This window comes from Copadichromis virginalis, linkage group LG4, assembly GCF_057382275.1.
Source record: "Copadichromis virginalis isolate Kocher_CV1m ecotype Utaka linkage group LG4, C_Virginalis_male_GT1.1, whole genome shotgun sequence".
NCBI lineage: Eukaryota > Metazoa > Chordata > Actinopteri > Cichliformes > Cichlidae > Copadichromis > Copadichromis virginalis.
In genome coordinates, this window is record NC_140621.1 from 34,402,779 (window position 1) to 34,415,583 (window position 12,805).

The following is a 12,805-nucleotide window of genomic DNA, read 5'->3' on the forward strand; positions in this document are numbered from 1 at the left end:
GTCACTGATAATGCTGACTTCCCGGTCTTCAGGCTCATAAGTATCTCTGTTCTGATATGGTGTTTTTCTATAGTACTGGAGAACTCAAAGCACTCAGTGGCACACAAATAGTATAAAGGTGGTACTGCAGAAGAGTTTAGCTAATGTTTTGTACTACAGAACTGAAAAGAAGTATTTAGACTGTTTAGTTAAGTAAATGCTGTAATTGTACTGTATTTGTAATCATATAAACAGTACATTTGACAATAACTGAAACCAGCAGCACTGGCCAACAATGGGTTGTGAGGTCATTTTTTTCATTAACATGCAAATTGTCATGACCATTGATCAACAAACACTGATTAAAGACCATTGATCATTGGTCATTCATTCCCCAGCTTTTTAGAAGCTGCAGTCAGCTGAGACTGGATGGCCAATGATCAATGGTCTTTATTCAGTGTTTGTTGATCACTTGGATGAGTGACGAAACGTTTCTCCCACTGGGAGACATGAAAAAGGAACCGTAGGCCTAACACTGAACACCGGAAAACTAAGTCTAAGCATACATCACATGGAGAACAGAGTTAGATTTTTACCAAGAACACAGAGGAGGCTCAGAAACCTAAAAACCAGGAACTATAAATGTAATACAAACAGAAAACCATAATTGACAGAACAAAACTTGAACAAAAAGCACAAACACTGCGTGACCCAGGACCGTGACATTTTTCATTATAAAGCAAAAACCCCTCGATGTAATTTTTATTTTAGTGACAGAGCGCAAATATTTCCTTGCAGTTTTAAGTAAAATTTATATGATGTGATGAAACATTTTAAGACAAGTATATCAAGTTGAACTGTAGTAATGCTCTAGCAATATTATGGCATTATTAAACAATGTAAAGTTAGTATTACGTGTAGCTATTTCAGTGTTTATACTTATTAAATACACATGATGTATTTATATGTAACAATATTATAATTCAATAACATTTCTGGATATTTTACTTTTTATGGGTGGGATATTGTGTTATTACATGATAATAGTACTTTTCAGCAATTTTAAACCTGATTAATTTTATTGCAGCAGTGTTTGAATATATAATTATGTAATTTTGTTTTCACACATACCTTCTATTTAACATGAAAAATCCACAGAAATACACCAAACTTTAACTTACCACCTTGTGAAAGTACATCAGTTTTCAGTACTATAATTATGGGAAATTACTGTATGTTTTGCCACTACAACAGCTGGAATATGACAGGTTTTCTTGTTTTTTAAACGTTTTTTTACAGAGTACGTTTGCAACATTAATAACAGTAGTCTGAGGAGCTTGGAAAGAAAAGCGTCTGGACTTCTTTAAGTTGTTTGAAGACGTTTCACCTTCATCCGAGAAGCTTCTTCAGTTCTAGGGTCAAATGGTGGGGAGTCCCAGAGTTAAGCTCTGTGGGAGTGCCCCCCCCCCCGAGAGGACCCCCTAATGATCATCTACCTAATCACATGAGCCAAGGTGTGAAAATGGGTGTGGGTCACAATCAGCCAGAGTTTCAGGTGAGCTCATTGTGAAACCTGGCCCCACCCTATCATGTGATTTCCTGAGGTCAGATGCCCCAGGATGTGAGTGGGCGTTAAGGCGTCTGGGAAGAATCTCAAAACTAGATTATGATGGCAGCCAGTTGGTGTCGTAAACCCCGCCTCTGTTCAAAGATGGTCGCTCACAGTGGCCATAGATGCTTCTTTCACTCCTCTTTCAAACCATCTGTCCTCTCTGTCCAAAATGTGAACATTGGCATCCTTGAAAGAGTGACCTTTGACCTTTAGATGAGGTGGCTCTTCTATGTTGTGCCATGTGTTTATGAACTGATTCTTTGGTTTCTCCAGTGTAGAGGTGTGAGCATTCCTTGCTTCACTGCACAGCATATACAACGTTGTTTAGTTTGTGTTTGGGAGTTTTGACTTTGGGTTTCTCTGATAAACATGAATTGATCTGAGAAACTCAGGATAGTCTTCTCCAAGCACGACATCCCAGCTTTTATTTAGAAACACAAGAATACAAACACTGATGATCAGGAGCAAACAATCCCAAAACTAGTAGACTCGGGGAAATGTGCAACAAGGAAACACAAAACCATGAGGGCAAACACCATAAACAAAAAAGTGTGGAGTTTTAACATAAATCCGAAGTTGAAACCAAAAGGACGTTGTGAAGTCACAAAACGCAGAATGAACCTAAAGATTGACCCAGAACTAAAGCCATGAAATATAACCAAAAGAAACTTGAAAATACAAAACTAAACACCAACAGTACAAAACCACGATCCAAACACTATCAAAAAAATTCCAAACTAGAGAAAACCTAAAAGTCAGAAAAACTCGAAGCCCTCAATCCAGGGACCCTGACAGCAGTCATAATACAGAGTAAAATTACAGATTATAAAGGTGACATTTTGACACACCTTTGCTACAATCACTCCATGTGCTATGGTACATAGATGATTGTAGCATTGTATGCATATTTGTTTGTTCCATATCTCCTGCATGTATACTGAGGGGTTTGTTAGAATATAGTAATATAATTCAGGGAACCACATTTTAATCATGCTGCATCAGTCTGAAAAATTCAAATGAGCATCAGTGTCTCATTTACAGGAAGAATTCAAATAAGAAACATTTGAATTGCAAAAAAATACAACAGAAACAATTCAAATGAGCAGCAGTTTCTCTTCTGCAGAAACTATTGTCTGCTTTTCTCTTTGATAGAAATCTTTCTTGGACAATGGTCAGAAGACACGCTCGTGCTCATTTGCAAAATTCAAATAACCATCAGTGCGTTGTGAACAGAAAGAATTCAAATCAGAATTTATTTTTTAAATATTCCCTTTGAAATAAATGGCTAATAAATAAAACACCCACAGGTAAAGGCATGGTTCGCAAAAAACAGTTAGAACTTTAATCTAAATGACCTTTAACTACAGAACTCTGTAATTTTAGCAGCTGCTTCTACCAGTACCAGTGAACACCAAAGCCTGAAACCAGTAAGGAAGTTTAGAGAGCTGCAGAGATGTTATTTGCGTAGCAAGAATCTGAAATGGGGAGAGTTCAGTCACCGCTCAGTCGTCTGTCTGCAGCAGGATCTTTGTAGCAGCTCAGTATGTATACAGCTTCCTTTTATTTTGTAACTTCATATGACTTTTTGATAATCAATGCTGTGTACAAATGTTAGATTGCATTAACACATGAAAATATCTCGAAGGCGTCTGATTTTCTGCAGGTTTGTGAAAATAAAATGAGACCTCCAGTCATCCTTTTCCTCATGACAGCATTGGCCGGTAACTGTATACCTCTCCATGTCGTCCTCTTGTGCACATTTTGAGTTATTTTATTATTTATTTTCTGGTTTTCTTTGTAAACTTAAAATGCATTTATCTGGTATTCAGGCTTTCAGTGGGAGAAGACACAGCTTTTAAACAGTGATTTCAGTGACCTTCATTTTAAGAATTCTTTAAATTTGCGTGACACCTCTGTTTTTCCCCTGCCTGTCAACTTAGTTATACCATCTAATTATTTTTATACAGAAAAACACAGTTTTATCACAGTTTCTTTTTTAAACCATTTCAAAGTTTTAGTAATGTTTTTATTTATTTTCCTGCCTCTCAGGGAGTATTCCCATCAAGACCTTGGTTTTCCCCATTGAGTCATGCACCAGTTTTGCTGAGATGATCCCTCAAAGGCCGATGAACCTGACTGCGTTCACTCTGTGCATGCGAGTGGCCACGGAGCTCAGCGGCCAGCGAGCGATCATCCTCTTTGCATACCGGACTGGAAACTACGATGAGCTGAATGTGTGGCGTGAACTGGATGGAAGGTAGGACATCTTAAAGTCAACATCTATACTGTGAGCTTCCCCCAAAAATAATATCAACCAAATCTGAAAAGTTCCCACTCACGTATTTCATGTACACTAACTTTATTCTGTTAATGGAGGCATGCTGGGATAGACTCCAGGCTTTCACGACCCTGATAATGTTCAGCATAAGAGAATGGATTGGTTTCAACAGAATGTGTCAAAATGAAAATTACAGATGGATTTCTCCTGTACTTACAAATCTATGAAGGAAAAACAGCCCACAGTATGACCTCCCATTATGTGGTTTATTAAACATGCTGAAGTTAATGTGGAGCACAGTCGGGGGTCAGGTGGTTTTTACAGTGGCCCTGAGAGGCCAAATGGACAGCAACTTCAGAAAACACCAGCAATAAGAAAAATGCTGCAAAAGCACACAAAACACAACAGAAATAGGAAAAAACAAATCTCCAAAAGCACAAGGGAAGTGTTTCTGGGGAGACAATAACCAGAGGGACCAGTTGCAGCAACCAAAATATGCTAAGCATTGTACTGGGAGACACTTAGAAGAAGTGGAGGATCTATCAGTTTTGTGAGGAAAGAAACGATGAGAGGTAAGTGTGTTAGCCTAACTATTAGTTATTTGAATCATGAGATTAAAACACACTTACCCAGCATGTTTTGGTTTCTACAACTGGTCCGTCAGGTTATTGTCTCCCCAGAAACACTTCCCTTGTGCTTTTGGAGATTTGTTTTTTCCTATTTCTGTTGTGTTTTGTGTGCTTTTGCAGCATTTTTCTTATTGCTGGTGTTTTCTTAAGTTGCAGTCCGTTTGGCCTCTGAGGGCCACTGTAGGGTTTTACATTAAGCTGGCTGTGTGCAGACTTATAATGATTGTTTGTGTGTGCAGACTGTCCTTTTATCTAGCTGGAGATCCTGTTTTATTTAAAGTCCCTGAGCTCGGAGCCCTGCAGACCCACCTGTGTATCACCTGGGATTCCACTTCAGGTTTAGCTGCCCTCTTCCTGGATGGCAAGAGGAGCTTATCCAAAATCTACAGGAAGGGTCACACTGTCAGGGCAGGAGGCAGGGTTATCCTGGGACAAGATCCGGATTTTTATCTGGGTGATTTTGATAAACATCAGAATTTTGTTGGTGAAATCTGTGATGTGAACATGTGGGACGTTGTTCTGGCAGATAGCGTGATCCAAGGCATGTTTGCAGGGGAGAGAGAACCAAGAGGAAATGTTTTTGACTGGGAAAGCACAGAGCTGAGAATTAACGGGGACGTAGAGGTCGCCATTCGTGAGCTGTACACTCCTGAAGCTGACGTGTGAGGACTCACAGTGTTTATGATGTTTTTCACACGGGCTGGACCACAGTAGCGTTCACGGTTTGTTTGTTTTTTCTTTTTGAATAGCATGGCCTTAAATAACTCTGTATTTATTTATTTTTTACGTGTATTGACACTTGTTACTTATGTTTTAATTAAAGATTCTGTTCATTTATTTACTGATTGATATGTTTCCCTGATGGCCAATTAACATCAATCAGAGAGCTCATTTTCATTTTACGTTGTGGGACACACAGAGCCCACTTTGAACTTAAGTGTCCAGACCAGTGAAACCACATAATAAATGGGTAAAATTACAAAAAAGTGCAGCTGTTTCATTCCAAGACTGTGTAATGTGTAATCATAAAATATTAATTCACAGAAAATTGTTGTCATTGTTTATTTATTGCTTAATTACTTTCTGAATTTCAGTGGCAGGGAGGAGTCTTTATCAACAGGAGAAGCTGGAAACCAGAATACAAGTAAAAATCTAAAAAGTAAAAAATAAAATTTTATTTATATAGCATCTTTCTAGATAAAAAGATCACAAAGTGCTTCACGAAGGGATGACAGAGTATAAAACAGAGTCTTTGTAAGGCCTGATTCTGGCCCCCGAGCTGTATGTTGGACATCCCATCCAGTAAGAACATACAATCCTTACCAAGCCAGTATTCATAATGAATTCATATATTATATATAATTGCTTACATGCATATTTCCAGGAATTTTTTAAAGTCGGATAGGCAAAAAAGAAGAATGGGAAGACTCTGTTGGGTTGCAATCAAGTTAGACATTAAAAAATATCTTATTGCTTTGCATTGAATTGCTTTTTCATACAGTTTGAGTCATTATCAGTTTTAACTTAAACAAACCCTCTGTAATATACTGTTCGTATTGCTCCCTCTTGTGGTCTTCTGAAGTTTTATAAAACATGAAAAGTTTTGTCCACTTTCGGGCTATGTTTATAGTTTATTTCTTTATAATTTCAATTTCGTGTTGGGGTTTTTTTTTTTGGTCTGATTTTCTTTTGTAATACTGTTCGACAACTTCAAGGATAGCATTTTGTTTCCCCACCCCAAAAAACACAGTTGGTACATTCCAGTTTAACAGGCACGGACGGGGTTCGAACCCGCGATCTTCGGTTTACGAGACCGACGCCTTACCACTTGGCCACCGCGCCTGGTAATATAAAACCTGCAGTATCTGTCAATTTCAAGGTACAGCGTCAACGTGTGACGTAAGTGCTGAGATTTCATTTGACCGTTTCACTGACGGAGAAGAATCACGATCCCGAACTCCATCCAAAATCTGTTCAGTTTTGGCTTTCTCATCATCAACACGCAAATGCACGTCATATTATAAAAGCCAAGGACGGAAATTCTTTAAAACTGAGATAAAATATCCTGACAACATCATGTATGAAGCCGAGTGTCCCAGTCGAAGGCATTGCTGATAAAGACTGCCTCAGGTTATGGTTTATAGGCTACGTTTTTGGGTCTGTGCGAAGTAAGAAAATTCGTTATGTTTCTGAATGGAGTTTGGCGTTTCTTCACGACCTCACATACGCGATGAAAGGGTGTCTTCAAGGGAAACGCACCCGGAAGCAGATGAAGTGGCTCACGACAGATGGGATTTCACACTTTCCTTTTTAACCGCTAACTGTAGAGTCAGCATGATGATGTGAAAGACTCCTGTACATGTATGGCATGGAGGAAGGGCTGTCTGATCCTCGAGTAATGCTGTGAGTAATGGCGCCTCTTTAAAAGAATCAAAGCTAGCTTTAGCTTGCTGGTAAAGCGATAGCTTGGTAGCTAGCAGGGGAGAAGTTTGTGTGCAAGGTGCATTATTTTCAGTCTGCTGCATGTGCGCTCCTTGTGAGATTTTACTGACAGGGCCATTATCACGTCTTTGTAGTATTATTTATGTTTTGTGTAATACATCAACGAATTATGTGTTCAATGGGGCATGGAACAACCTGGAAAACCTGGAAAAGCCATTGGATTACATGATTAATGTTTCGAAAAGAATATTAAAACAAGGAAATTTACTTTGTATTATAGTTAGTTATCTAAATAAAATGGACAGAGGGAGATTTATATTTGTTAGATCACCAGATCCCAAATGTGTTTAAGGCATTATCTAATGAGCACCGATGCTTCAAATGAGCAAAATTCACTAAATCGTCTTACTCTTTGATTCAGTGTGAGGTGACCTGTGACCGAGCCTAGAAAGTGTTTACAGAGTTTTCCCATAGACTTGCATAGGACTGGGACTCTTTGGGCAACCAAAGGTGTCGCCCCCTGGTGTCGTTTAAAAAGAAGGTTTAACAGGTTTAATGCACTTCCACTGGCTTCACTTTTCAAACCTGGAAGCGACAACCATCTCCTACTCTCTCTGTGATGTAATATCTGACCTGAGCTCCAGGAGCACTGAATCACCGAATGTTTTAAATAATCATGTAAACCTGCTTCTAGACCGTGTGTAAAACATCAGAGCCTCTTTTCTTAGCATTTAGGGAATTATTGTGGCTCTAGCCAAATTCCTGTTGGTCATTTCACTCAGTTTAAAAAAAAAAAAACCTTTTAAGGTAAGTTTTTTTTCATCAACAGCCTGGAACTTCTTTGGGTGCTGTGTCATGAATACAAGCCTTCACTGCAGAGGTATTATAAGCAGTAATGATATAGGACATGGTTTTGTTTTCACCTGGATAGTCTGTCTCTGTGTCTTATGGCAAATTATGGGGCTGCAGGAGGTTTTCAGACCTTTGGCATGAATTGCTAAATGTCGGTTTGACTGTTGACAGATCTGGTCAACACAACTGTGCAAAAGACAGTAGCCTTTATTTTGCAGGTGTGTTGTTGAACACACCTGTCGAAATCAGTCAAAGGCGGGTGTGGTACTGATATAATCATGTAACAATAGTGGCTCACAGGTCAGAATATCAACATGTTAATGGTTGTCATGGTTGGTGTGCAGGAGCGGATCTACAGGGGTGGCACGGGGTGACCCCTAAAATAATCTCTTGCCTCTAGTTTTGCATATGAAAATGTTGCTTATTAAAATAAGATAGTATTAACAGTTTGAACATAGCCACAGTTAACATTGAATATAATTTCTAAAACTGAATGTATTACATAGTGTTATTCCCCCTCCACTATTAAAAAATGGTTGTGCCCATAGCTCGGACCAGCTTCATTTCTTGTTGTCAGTAGCAACCGATGCCTATGATTGTGCCAGAGCACAATCAACATCACTACGACGTTTTTTTGTGCCACTATTCTGAGCGCACGTAGTAAAAATTTGAGTGCACGTAAAAAAAATTGCAAGTACAAGTGTTGGATTTTGAGGAGAATTTTATTTTGAGTGAAGAAAAGCTCAATTTGAGCGAACAAAATTCATTGCTGCGTGCAAAAAATGTATTTCAGTGTTTGCTATTATCCATACACACACACACACACACACACACACACACACACACACACACACACACACACACACACACACACTCTTTCTGTACACCGTTCTATTTGTGCCACAAAACCAACCAATCACAGACTTGAATGCAAAAAAAATCTGATTAGCTGTTTTGGTGTCCAATCAGCTCGCTAGCTACTGTAGCTAAACTGGGGCTGCTATTGTGTGTGTATATGGATAATAGCAAACACTGAAGTACATTTTTTTGCACGCAGCAAAGAATTTGTTCTCCTCAAAATGCAACACTTGTACTGGCAAATTGTTTTTACGTGCGCTATATTTTTAAAAAATTTTTTTTTACATGCGTTCAGAATAGTGGCACAAAAATGACGCCATACATCAGGCACGTCAGATCTGAAGAGTGATACACCTCCTGCTGTCAGACCTGCAGGGTTTAGGCCGGTGGTGTTGTCCTCTCCTCTGTGCCTAAGTTTTTAAAATTTACAATTTATATTTTCATTTCAAGTTATGAAAATCTTTCACAAAACATGTTTGTGGCTGTTACAGTAAAAACTGTAACTTTTTTCTCCTCGATTTTTATGTTTTTGTGTGATTTCAGATCAGTTGTGTTAATGAAAAAATAACTGTAAATTCAGACACGTGAGATTGTGCTCAAAATAATGATACCAAACAAACCAAAGTTATACCCTGGAGCCCAGAGGCTTAACCCAATAAATAATGAAAGGTTAGGTTTCAATTTTTGGTGAAAAACGTGTTCATGACAGTGCAGATTTCAGTCTTTTTGTGTAAATTTAAGCATGTAACAATTTGATTATTTCTAATAAAAAAAATAATATATAAAAAAATATATAAAATATAAAAATAATATAGAAATAATAAAAAAAGGGTGTGATACTTAGTAATAGTATAAATCTATACATTACATAAAATCAAAATGTTTAATTATCTTGGCTAAAGAAAATTATTAAGTTATAAACTATATTTATATGAAACATTTGCATACTTACTGCATTTGATGCATTATAACCTTATATAATCCATATTACTGGATGGTGGTGTGACCCCATGAGAGAAGAGTTCGTGGACAGCCTGTTTTGATGTTCAGCTGAAACTGGTTTCACCATATATCCCATCGCATCAGGTGAAAGAGCACAAAAAGGCCTCCGATATACGCTATGACGTATAATCTGTGCATGTAGAGGGAAAAGTGTTGCAATAAAACGATTGAAATGTAGTTTTTCAAAATCAGAATAAAGGAAAATTTGGACACAGTGTAACTACAGGAGAAAGCTTTGTCATAAAACGGTGCCATCAGAAGATTTCAGAACGCAGGTTCGGTCATCAGAAGTTCAAAGTTTTGTGACTTGTTTAAACGTTAATCAACGTTTTTACAATAGAGACCTTTGAGACGATTTTTATTTGAATGCCGTTCTTTGACCTTTTTTTTTATGAATTACATAAAAAACATGGGACCAGTCACTACTGGGAATCGTGGCCCGTTATTCCCAGTCGAGCTGCATGTTTTGAAATCATTTCGTAGAGGCTCTCAAAGCTGCAGAATGAGTTATGCATCAAAATTCAGCATAGAAGAAGTCGTGTGCTTCAGTGCTTTGCATTGACCCACTTACATTTAAATCATCAAGTTAAAACTGTCTGAAACATGAACCTGTATTATAATAATAATAATTATTATTATTATCTATTATTTATTGAATGCAGAAATGTTTTATAATGTTAAATCTTATTATAATATTATTATTTTATTTCTCCATGAGTCCATATTGATAACATAGTGTGCATCGTGTTTCAGCAGTGCTGCATCTTTTATACCGTCAATGATATGAAACCAGGGCTTCCTGCACTAACACGTGTGATATGCTGATCAGAACAAACTGATTTGGTGTTTTTGGTTTTTTTTAAGGATTTCATCTTGTATCTGAATTATTTACGTGTTGTTCCCATGTTCCAGTCTGTAACAGAGTCTGATCTACAGCTGAGCCTCCATCCTCCTGCTTGGCCATGCCGTTGGTGGTGGATGCTGTGTGGGCGCTGTGGAGCATCACAGCCGGCGTCTACGACTACTTCCACACCAGTGCCATGGAGGAGAGGATCCACACACTGGAGAACGTCCTCTCCATCCACCAGTTTGTGATTGCAGGCCTGTCAGCAGGCCTCATTCTGCTCATGACCTACATACTGTTGAGAAAACACTAAAACCGTCCTCACCTGAAGGACAAGCGCCCGCTAGAGGTCGTTTGCCTGAAGGATGGCATGTTTGGTGACAGTCAGGATGTCCCAGATGAAGTCAGGAGGACTGATGGGCTCCTAAGTCTGACCAACAAAGCTCCACCGGGACATGCTTTCTAAAACCTGGTGCACTTTGGGTAGTGGCTGCTTGGTTGGTTTGTCTGTTTGCTGCTTTGTTTAAATGTTAAATTATTCTGCTAAAAGAAACATAACAGCTTCTCAAGGCGAATTTGCACTCTGTTTACCTGAACATGAAGGACTTCATTGTTTAGGAAAAACCACCTGAGATGGCGTCAAGAGCTCAAACACCTCCTCAGAGTGTAACGAAGGAGTTAAAATGAAGTTATTGTCGGTTTTAAAAGGGAAGAAGCCCAGAATGACTGTGATCACTGCTACATTTTTAACACTGTTGTTGAAAAATCACACCATAATTAACTCGATCAGTTCTTCTTTTGTTCTTCCAAATGAATCATGTTATTTGTTAAGACAAATAATCTGAGATGCATCCAAATTGCCCATTAATCTTTACATCTTCTAGCTCCATCTTCATGACTTATAAATGGTGGCAATGTCTGAATGAGACACGTGATATTGTGGACTAATTAGGGGCCCGTTCTCACTGATCCGAGCCAGAATTACACGTGTGAGACCTCAGGTGCACCACTCAGTTTAGGAGATGGTGTCAGTGGTTTGTTCAGTTTCTCGTGTCAGAATACTTTTTTGTAGATGATTTGAACCCTCGGACCGTTACAGGGAGTCTATGGTTAAAATCAGCTACGGAAAGCACACAGGAAGAGAAGGAAACCAAGTCTTTCGCTAAAATGTCAACAGTGAGGGGATTACCCATCGCTAATAAGGTTGTGACAGTGAAGTGGACTTATTCTGCTTATGCAAAGTTACTCTAATTGAATAGCTTTGCATGATTCACAGCTCAACATACGCTTTGATCCAACCCTGAAGTTCATCTTCTGTCTAAAATGAGATGTTTTAGCCCCTCCCCCTTTAATCCAATACAACTTTATTTAACCCAACTTTCTTTTTGGTCTCAGTCACACAAACCAGCCACCAACCACCTGGCAACCTCCAGACGCTGGGGAAAAATGTCTATTTCCTGAATTCATTGGGTTGCCTTAGGTTGATGGCTGTTGTCAGTTGAAATCAGTTGCAAAGAAACCCTGTCGAGATGCTTTGGTCACTAGCTGCAGACTAAAAGCACAACTTTTAGTTTGGAGGCATCGGTCTCTGTTTCATTGTTTCACTAACCAAAGTAAATGTGGACGGAGGAACAGTAACATCAGCCTGGGTTTTGACTTTCATTGACTTTATGCAGTGTTTAATTTTTAAATTGATTCAGTGGGACAGAAATGCCAAAAATGTGATGTCTGGGTCTGCTAAGCTTGATGGGAATATGGTCATACTAGAATCTACCCCATCTCTGAGACTGGTTCCAACATGCACAGTCCCGTCATGGTATTTGCTGTAAAAGATTATAATCAGAGATTTTAAAACATGCTCTGTGGCAACTGTGGTTTGTAATTACCCTGATTCCACCGACACACCTGGACTTGGAGGATAAACTCAAAAAACGCTTCAAATGCTGGGAAATGAATTTGTCCTGTACGTGGTTTATTTATTTTTAAACACCAAAGGGAAATGATCATGTAGGATGGAGGTTAAAGTCTGCATTTAATGTGGAAAAGGGAGATTGGGCGTTTAATCTGTTTGTTTACATTTTTACTAATGTGTGTGTTAGGATTTAACCGATTCTTGGTGGCTCACTCACTGCTGTTCCTGCTCACACTGGGCTTCATTGTCAGTGTACTGTAAACACTACTGTGTGCTCTACCCAGCCGAACCTCTGCCGCGACTGCTATTAAAAGGGAATATGTTTGAATATTGATCAGAATTTAAGTCCAGACTTTGTTGTCTTTTATTCATAATTTGTGTTTGCTGATTTACAGTT

The 12,805-nt window shown here is 38.7% G+C and overlaps 1 long non-coding RNA gene, 1 other non-coding gene and 1 pseudogene across 2 annotated transcripts; 2 read left to right on the forward strand and 1 right to left on the reverse strand.

Annotated features, from left to right (window-relative positions):
• Positions 1-3,296: 3,296 nt before the first annotated feature.
• LOC146711983 (C-reactive protein pseudogene) lies at positions 3,297-5,439 on the forward strand (annotated as a pseudogene).
• An 829-nt stretch (positions 5,440-6,268) lies between these two features.
• On the reverse strand, positions 6,269-6,340 carry trnat-cgu (transfer RNA threonine (anticodon CGU)). The gene has a single exon. It is a non-coding gene; the product is annotated as a tRNA-Thr (tRNA).
• An 88-nt stretch (positions 6,341-6,428) lies between these two features.
• On the forward strand, positions 6,429-12,760 carry LOC146711985 (uncharacterized). The gene is made up of 2 exons (XR_014920229.1): positions 6,429-6,901; positions 10,565-12,760. It is a non-coding gene; the product is annotated as an uncharacterized LOC146711985 (long non-coding RNA).
• The last annotated feature ends 45 nt before the right edge of the window (positions 12,761-12,805 follow it).